The sequence below is a fragment of the Solanum tuberosum genome, unplaced genomic scaffold (genome assembly GCF_000226075.1).
Source record: "Solanum tuberosum cultivar DM 1-3 516 R44 unplaced genomic scaffold, SolTub_3.0 scf00056, whole genome shotgun sequence".
In the NCBI taxonomy this organism is placed as follows: domain Eukaryota; kingdom Viridiplantae; phylum Streptophyta; class Magnoliopsida; order Solanales; family Solanaceae; genus Solanum; species Solanum tuberosum.
In genome coordinates, this window is record NW_006238986.1 from 1,858,966 (window position 1) to 1,869,405 (window position 10,440).

Genomic DNA, 10,440 nt, shown 5'->3' on the forward strand with positions numbered 1-10,440 from the left:
AATAAACTTTCGGTGACCCTCTATACTACAACCGGTAGCAAATGAGTAGATTGGATTGAATTTGGACGGATTGAAAATTGATTGAGTTGCAATTTATTCATATGAAAATTTGTAAAAAAAAATAAAGGAAAAAGATCAAATACATGTACTATTTGAAATAGTTGAAATATACCTCTCGTTATATTTTTGGTCCAAATGTTCCCCCTCTTGGAATGAAATTTGATAAAACCCCTTGGATTCATCTAGCAACCAGTAGAAGATAAGCTAAAATTGTATATTCAATAATTAAAAGTAGGGGTAAGCGTGGCAACGGGACCGGAATCGGGACTACCGGAACCGGCCGCCACGGGCCGGAACCGGGACGGACTGGAACCGGTAATTCTAGGAAAAAATATCAAGACACGTCCTGGACCGAGACCGGAAACCGGGTCCCAACGGCTATATTTAATTTTTTTTTTTATTAAAATTAAAAAATTAGGAACATTACTCAAAAAATATTAAATTTTTTTATAATTTTAAGGTTAAAAATTTATACTTTTAAAGTTTTAAATACAAACTTTCAAACTTTAAAAGTATAAAAGTTTAAATTTTACACTTTAAAAGTTTGAAAATTTAAATTCAAACTTTAAAACTATAAAACTATAAAAGTTTAAATTTCACACTTAAAACTTTGAAAATTTAAATTCAAACTTTAAAATTATAAAACTATAAAAGTTTACATTTCACACTTATAAGTTTGAAAAGTTAAATTCAAACTCTAAAACTATAAAAGTTTAAATTTCACCCTTTAAAAGTTTTAAAATTTAAATTTAAAGTTCAAACTTTAAAACTATAAAAAATTTAAATTTCACACTTAAAAGTTTGAAAATTTAAATTTAAATTATAAACTTTAAAACTATAAAACTATAAAAATTTAAATTTCACACTTTAAATTTTAAAAGTTTGAAAATTTAAATTCAAACTTTAAAACTATAAAAGTTTAAATTTCACCCTTTAAAAGTTTGAAAATTTAAATTTAAATTATAAACTTTAAAACTATAAAACTATAAAAATTTAAATTTCACACTTTAAATTTTAAAAGTTTGAAAATTTAAATTCAAACTTTAAAATTATAAAAGTTTAAATTTCACCCTTTAAAAGTTTGAAAATTTAAATTCAAACTTTAAAATTATAAAAGTTTAAATTTCACCCTTTAAAAGTTTGAAAATTTAAATTCAAACTTTAAAATTATAAAAGTTTAAATTTCACCCTTTAAAAGTTTGAAAATTTAAATTCAAACTTTAAAATTATAAAAGTTTAAATTTCACCCTTTAAAAGTTTGAAAATTTAAATTCAAACTTTAAAATTATAAAAGTTTAAATTTCACCCTTTAAAAGTTTGAAAATTTAAATTCAAACTTTAAAATTATAAAAGTTTAAATTTCACCCTTTAAAAGTTTGAAAATTTAAATTCAAACTTTAAAATTATAAAAGTTTAAATTTCACCCTTTAAAAGTTTGAAAATTTAAATTCAAACTTTAAAATTATAAAAGTTTAAATTTCACCCTTTAAAAGTTTGAAAATTTAAATTCAAACTTTAAAATTATAAAAGTTTAAATTTCACCCTTTAAAAGTTTGAAAATTTAAATTCAAACTTTAAAATTATAAAAGTTTAAATTTCACCCTTTAAAAGTTTGAAAATTTAAATTCAAACTTTACAACTATAAATGTTTAAATTTCACACTTTAAATTTTAAAAGTTTGAAAATTTAAATTCAAACTTTAAAACTATAATAAAGTTTTTTTCACCCTTTAAAAGTTTGAAAATTTAAATTTAAACTTTAAAACTATTAAAGTTTTTTCACCCTTTAAAAGTTTTGAAAATTTAAATAATTAAATTCAAACTTTAAAATTATAAAACTATAAAAGTTTACATTTCACACTTATAAGTTTGAAAAGTTAAATTCAAACTCTAAAACTATAAAAGTTTAAATTTTTACACTTTAAAAGTTTGAAAAGTTTGTATTTAAAACTTTAAAAGTATAAATTTTTAACCTTAAAATTATAAAAAATTTAATATTTTTGAGTAATGTTCCTAATTTTTAATTTAATAAAAAAAAATAAAGGCGAATAGCCTATACTTTTATTAATATTAATTAAATAGTACAAGTTGAATTACAAAATATTAGTAGAGGATTAAAAAATCTAATCTACACAACCATCTTCTAGGAAGGGTTCTGTTTGAATTAGACCTCGAATTATTATACTCATACTAATAGACATTTAAATTTAATAGTTCATGCTACCAAGGAAATCTTTTTTTAAATCATTTAACATTTCTCTACTAACATGCTCTGGAATTGGTTGATTAGGTAGAGTATTAAAAAATCTAATCTACACAGCCACCTTCTAGGAAGGGTTCTGTTTGAATTAGACCTCGAATTATTATACTCATACTAATAGACATTTAAATTTAATAGTTCATGCTACCAATAAATCTTTTTTTTAAATCATTTAACATTTCTCTAGTAACATGATCTGGAATTGGTTGATTAGCTAGTTCCTCCATTGCATCAATGTCGTCGTCACTAAAATCTTGCATTATTTCATCAACGTCATTTTCAAATTTGGTCGGTAAAGGTGGACGACCATAACTCCTTCTCTCGCCATTAATCCAATCTCTAAATAATACCGATATCTCCAAGCTATCTGCTGCTAATGAATATCTATGCTCTCCAATTTGAAATCTTGTTGCACTAAAAGCGCCTTCCGAAGCTACTGAAGATGCTTGAATAGCTAACACATCTCGAGCAACCGGTTGAAATTTTGGAAATCCCTGGCCGCGATTCCTCCACTATTCTAGAAGATCAATAGTAGTAGCTTCTGTATTTTGATAAATATATGCATCAAAATCATTTCTATCATTATGAGAAAGTTCAATAATACAATCTATCATATCATCAATATCATCTTCATTATTATATCTACTCCTAGAACTTTGAGGCTCTTCGTTATGTACTACATTCCTTATATCAGAATTATACAAGTCGTACAAATTTCTAGCTTCAATTTTTATACTATCTTTAACATCTTGACAACTAGGTGTTTCATCATCTTCAATACCCAAATTAAAATATATTTTATCAACCATTCGTGATGCACCATCATCTTTGTAATGTGGCTTTAACAAACAAGCAGTTAAATAAATTTGAGGAATAAGAATAAAATATTTTTAAAATTTTTCAATCATTTTCTTAACAGATGCTTCAAATCTTGGTTTATTTTTGAATTTATAAAATTTACTAGAAATAGCACAAATATTAGGTAAAACAGAGCAAATAGTTGGATAATAAAGTGCAGATATTTTTTTTGTAGTTAAATAAAAAACTTTTAAGAATTCTATAAGTTCTTTTATGTTATTCCAATCACTATCATCAAGTCTATATGCCATATTTGAATTATGAGCATTCCAAACAATTTGTAAAGGTTTCCTATATTCATAAGCAACTTCAAGCATTTCAAATAAAGAATTCCATCTAGTACACACTGATTTTGGAATTTTTCTAGGTGGAAGATTAAATTCACGACAACGATTTTCAAAATCTCTACGTCTAGACTTAACTTGACATTTAAAAATAAAATGACATGCAGTTTCAACTTTTGTGCAACCATCATCATATATTGCTATACCATCTCTAACAATCAAATTATATATGTGTGCAGCACACCTAATATGAAAACCATCAATATAAATAGGGCAAAGAGACGGTTTTAGTATTTCAACAACAATACTATTATTAGAAGCATTATCTAATGTGACACTACTTATTTTATCACAAATTCCATAGTTTTGCAAAACATCTATAATTGTTTAAGCTATATAACTACCGGTTTTATGCATTTCACAACATTTATAACCTAAAATTCTTTTTTGCAAAGTCCAATTTTCATCAATCCAATGCGCAGTAATTGTGAAATAATCATTACCATTTACACTACGACCCATATCAGAAGTAATAGCTATTTTACAATGGTTATAATAAAATAAACAACGAAGATATTGAAAATGTTGAGCTTGATAATCAAAAATAGCCTTTTTAATTGTATTTCTAGTAAAACCTTTAAAATGTGGATTATACACAATTTGAATATAATGAATAAAACCGGGATTTTCAGCAAAACTAAATGGCAAACCCATAACAACAATCATTTTAGCTAATTCTTCAAGATCTTTTTCTCTACTATATGACCGTTGTATACTAGAACCAGAAACATTAGAAGGATTTAATTGTGTTTGGACCATATTAGACCCCCCTACTCCTACAGTTTCAGGAAGGGTGGTACCATTCTTTTTAGCTTCAGCTACACCTTTAGCATGCAAAAATTCATTTTTACAACATGACATTAAATGATTACTCAAATGTCCCGTCCCACCCTGTTTTCCTACAGTTTTATGATTCATTATATGTTTACATTTATTACAAATAGCTTGTGTTTTATCTTCATTCTGAGTCATAAATTGCCAAACAATTAATTTTTTGGCGCGTTCTACCTTAGTCCTAGGATGCACGGGGGGATTGGGAGCAGGACAACGAAAGGGAGCAGGAGTCGGGGAAGAGGGATTGGGAGTGGGACTAGTAGCCGACGGTGGCTCAGTTTCATCATCATCATATTCATCAACATTATTATCAAAACTATCAATATAATCATTAACATCATCATGTTCAGGTAATTCCTCATCAAAATTACCAAACCTGCTTTGTAAATGTTCATGATTAGGATCTAATCCACTATTACTATCAATATTAAAAACAGTTTCATCAACATACGTATAATCATCCGTATTTATTCTTAATTGAGAAGTTGTTTTAGTTTTAGATTGAGAAGTACTACGGGTTTTTTTATTTTTCTTGGATTTTGAGCTACATAAATTAGTGATCGAATCAACTATGGTTGTTTTACCCTTGTCAACATTATTTTTAGCGGAATTCATATTCAAATATAAAAAAGTGAGTAAATTATATATAATACGAAAATGTAATGCAAAGTTTTAAACAAATAAATAACTAAATGAAAAGTGAGTTGGAACGAATGTACCAAACGTCTACTTAAAAAAGTAGACGTGTATGACCGAAAGCCGAAAATTGAAAGTTGAATTTTGAAGCTCCAATTTCCAAAGACCAAATTCGTAATTTAAACGAGAATAAGAGATTAGAGAGTAGAGAGAGTAGAAGATAATATTTTTGTGACTTGTGAGTGAAAAGAATGAAAGATTGAGGGTATTTATAGTTAAATAAAAGGATGAAAATGTAGTTTTTATAAGGTTGGGGTATTAAAAAAAGTTTGGGGGGTAGGGAGGTGTAAAAGGGGAGTATGGGGTGAAAGAGCCGTTTGGTGGGGCCCAAAAGCCGTTGCCCAACGGCTCTCAACGGCTATAATTTGAATTAATACTTTTAAAAAAATAAAGAAAATTTAACGAACCTGACCGGACCGGGACCGAAACCGGAACTAACCGGTAAATCCCGGTTTCCGTCCCTTTACCCCTCCCGGACCCGCTACGTTCCGGACCAAACCGGGACTAACCGGAACTGAGACGGAACCGGTAACGGACCGGAACCGGAACCGGCACCTCCCGGTTCCGTTGCTAGGCTTAAGTAGGGGTGTACAAAATCAAACCAAAAACTTAATCAAACCAGAAAAAAAAAACCCCGACTATACTTAGGTTGGTTTAGTTTTAACTAAAGAAAGTCAACTCGAGACCAAACCAACCCAACATTATATATATAATTTTTAAAATTTATTTTATACATAAAAGTATTTACTTTGATGTAATTTCTAAATATTACTTGTACATTTTCATAATTTTTATCTTTTACCATATTTTTTCAAGTTTTTTGAGACTTAGAATTTTGAATGGTCCAATAAAAGTTATAGTCCATAGATATTAGTAACTCTAATAAAGCTCAATTTAAAATCAAATTAATACTAATGCTAACAAAATAGATTAATTCAACTCTAAGAATGACAATAATGTTGAATATTTGTTTGTTTTTTGGTAATCAAGATGATTTAATATTAATTATATAATATGCATCGATACAACAGGTTCAGCCACATTACTTGTAGCATTACATACTAAGTTGAGTATTGGATTTATACATCCATTAGTATTACAAAAGATATTTGAATTACTAGCAAAAGGAGTTCCACCCTTGTCTGCTTCTAGGCTATCAAAAACAAATATTGGGGAACTGACCATTCTTCAAAACGAAACCCGTTCATCATCTTCCCCTTCTTTGTTAACAAGTCGGTTGTCCTGTTTTGTAGGAGTAGCTCCCTGCATTCAGAAACAATGTTGGAGTAAGCATTAGAGCTGGAGTTTAATATATTAATTACCTCCATTGAGTCTGTAGATATCTCCAAATCTGTGATATTGTTTCTCTTGGCTAGATGCAAACCATGAAGGATTGTTGTAATTTCGGTGCCACTAGAAGAGTTAGTGTTTATTTTTTAGATGCATCCAGCTACCCAATTTCCTTGCTTATCTCTAATTATGCAGCCTCTGCCCCCTTCTCCGGTATTGGTATTAAAAGAGCCATCTATATTAAACTTAAATTGTCGCACGGGAGGGGGGGGGTTCCAATAGGCCTCGAGGGGTCTTCTATCCCTTGGGAGTTTTGTGGTTGAGTACCCTTGGGCTAGATGGAGAAATTATAGGGTTCTGACTTTGGGGACCAAGGGGATTTCATTGGACGTATCTTGGTAGAGGTTATTGTTTCTGTTTAGCCATATAATCCAGATGAAGAAGGGGAAGGTTGTAGCCCATTCAATATTCATGACGCTAGCGTTGATGTAGGCTTACTCATAGAGCCAGTTGAGACTATCCTTAACTATGATCATGGATACTGAGTCATAGATATTAAGACTTGTCCAGTTCTTATTGTCTATGTCACAATCCAAAAAGATATGTTTACCCATTTCGATTTCCCCACAAATAGTGCATTTCGGGTTTAAAATAATTCATATGGATTTAAGGTATTGTCCGGTAGGGAGTCTATTATGGGAGGCTAGCCAAAGGAAGGACTTAATTTTGTTGGGGCATCTAAGTTTCCAGAGCCAGTTGTACTTAATATTCCTATCAAAATCACTTTTATGACTCTTAAGGACTCTATAGGTTGAACTTGTGGAGAAGGTTCCATTATCACTATGTTCTCAGATTATTCTGTCTTGAGGGGAGAAGTTTTGGGGGATATGGACATCCTTAATAAGATTTTAGATATCAGTAGGGAGTTCAAAAGATAATTCATTGAAAGACCATTTGTTATCCTTGATTAGGTCGCTGATATTGAGGTTTTGGTCTTTAAAACTTAGAGGGCCCGCTATTAGGGTGTGGAGGGCTTCAGTATTTGGGATTCATTTGTCAAACCAAAAGGATATTTTGTCTCTCTTGCCAAGGTCCTATCTACTATTTTTCAAACATATGCCCCACCCATACATGATAGTTTTCCAGATAGGAATGGAGCACTTTAAATGCTTGTGAGGAATCTGGAGGCCATTGTTTCTAGTAAATTTCCTGGTAAGAGAGATGTCCATAGGGAATTGTTCTGATTGTACATATGCCAAGCTGATTTGATAAGTAGATCATTGTTCTTAGTTGCACACTGTTGGAGTCCCAGTCCTCGTGTGCTCTTATCTCTAGTAGTAATGTCCCAATTAACTAAGTGGAGTTTTTTTTTGGCCATTCTGGTACCACAAAGAAAATTATGTTGTATTTGGGTAATGCGTTTAGTAACAGCTATATGTAGCTTAGTAGTTTGCATGACATGATTGTCCATACTACTAGGTGGACTTAATAGGGGAGAGAGGCCTGAGTGGCTTTGATTTTCAAGGAGTTGGAAATCTTGGAACGAATAAATTCATTGCAATTATTTGAGAAAATGATTTTTCATTTGGAGTTATTAATACTTTGTTCAGACCAGGAGCAAAAACATATCAGGATCCTTAAAATGGTGCGACTATTTTCCTTAGTTGCTTGAGCTATTAGGACAAGGTCGTCAACAAAAAAGAGATGGGATAGGTGAGGGCCATGTAGAGAGATTTTTATGGGGGTACATTTCGTTTGCAGTACAACTTTATTAATTTGGTGGGAAAGGACTTCCATACATAGGATGAATAGATAAGGCAATAGGGGATCACCTTGGCGTAGCCCCCTCGAGGTATAGAAAGAAATTGTACGAGATCCATTGTAAAGAATGGTTTTTTGGTTTGTTATTATACACGACATGATGAGGTTACTGATGTTGATGGGGAAGATAAAATATTGAAGGGTGTATCTAATGAAGGACCATTAGATTTTGTCGAAGGCTTTCTCTAGATCGATTTTGGCTATCATATTTCTAGTTTTCCCTTTCATTCGCCTGTAGTGGTTGATTATCTCATGTATGATGATGGCATCGTCAGGGCCTATCTATTTTGGACAAAGATAGTTTGGCGTGGCCCTATGAAGTTAGTCATTAAAGGTCGCAATCTATAGGAAACTGTTTTAGAAACAATTTTATAGCTAAGATTACAAAGGCTGATAGGGCGGAAGTTCTTAAGGGAAATAGCATTCTTGCATTTGGGTATTAAGCAAACATAGGTTTTTTGGCTATCTTCAGGAATGCATTCATTAACGAAAGTATTCTTGTAGAAAGAGATAACGGATGGACCTACAATATGTCGATATTTTTGATAGAATGGGAGTGAAATCCGTCTGGCCTAGGAGCTTTAAAGGGCTTAAAAGAGTGGATTGTTCTTCTTACATCTTTCTCGGAGGGTAGTGGAGTTAATAAATCCTTCTCGGAGTCGGAGAGGGTTACAGGTCCTAGAAAATATTGGTATTGCTTCGATTTCGAGTGATCCGATTTAAAGAGTGAAAAGTAGTAGGATTCTATATGGTATAATGGATTTCTTTTTGAATTCCAGCTTATAGAAAACAGTTTGTCTGTGTTTTGAAGTAAACCAATCAAAGCATGCTTCAAAGCACTGTTCCAACTAACCGATGGAAAAGTTCTAAGCAGAGGGACAAAATGAGGCTTATATGTATTTGTATTCTAGAAAACTATTGATATCTTGAAGTGTTCTAAAGACTTCTAAGGTTGCAAAGTATGTCATATCTGTGAGTTCATGTCTAGATATCAAGAGAAGTTTGAATGCTTTGTTTGTTTGATACTGCTATGTGATGTGATGTCATTGTACGTTTATTTAAACCTCCCTTTCCTTGTTTGTTTCTTTCATCCTGCTCTTCTTGTTCCCTTTTATTTTTACCTCATAATTTACACTTAAGTTGTTCATATATGCTGTGTAATTCATTGAAATAATCCTTACAAAAAACTGAAGTCTTCCTTTGTCTTTGCAGCGGCATGTCTCTGATTTCTATATCTCTGATTTCCAGTCTGGATTAAGGGCTTTGGTCAAAACTGGGTATGGTGCAAGAGTAACCCTTTATGTCGAAGAGTCTATTGTTATGGATATTGATCAATCAAATAGGGACATGTCACCTGAATTTGTCAGATGGCTGGCAGAGAGAAATCTATCCAGTGATGACCGAATAATGCGATTGAAAGAAGGGTATGGTTTAACTCAACTTCAATGAATCTTGAATATTTCTTATGCTTGGGTTCTTTGATTAAATAACAGACAACATGCTCAATCATATCTAGATGCCTGCTTTGATTAATGTATATATTATTACTTTTTTATCCCTACCATGCATGTTGTCCTCAGTTTGGTTTTTCCTCTCCCAAATCTTTGTTTAGGTATATAAAAGAGGGTAGCACTGTGAGTGTAATGGGAGTTGTCCGACGGAACGATAACGTTCTGATGATTGTTCCTCCTTCCAGAGCCACTTTCAACAGGATGTCAGTGGTCTAAATGTATTCTTCCAGCCAGTCTGGAGGGTATCATTTTGAGATGTGAGGACAGTTCAAAGATTGATGTCATTCCTGTGTAGCACTTTTATCATTATAGAAGGCTCTTCTGCTGTTTTTGTTTTAAATATGTTGGAAAACCCTCTTCTGTCAGTGGCAACAAGAATGGCATCTTCACTCAGTTAACCAGATATGTATAGTTTGTCGATTTGATTTGATTTGATTTTTTTATTTTTATTTTTTGTTTCTATTCTTGTTGTAATGGTGTTGGTGTCATCAAATGTGTAGATACTGATGATTTTTGAGAGAGTTGTTATGGTTAGAAAGTCAGATATTTGTGTTTAGGTTGGGGACTTTTACAAAAGTATGATACCCCAATGGATACAAGATATGTTTATTTGGTATTAGTTATTCTTTTGTGGCCACTTAACCACTCTCAAGTCTCTTCTGGCAAATAAACCTCCTTTATTTGCTTGTTTGGAATCTTGAATTATGTTGGTCAACATGTATTGAGTGAACAATAAGAAAAGATAAAAACAATTTTCTCTATACATA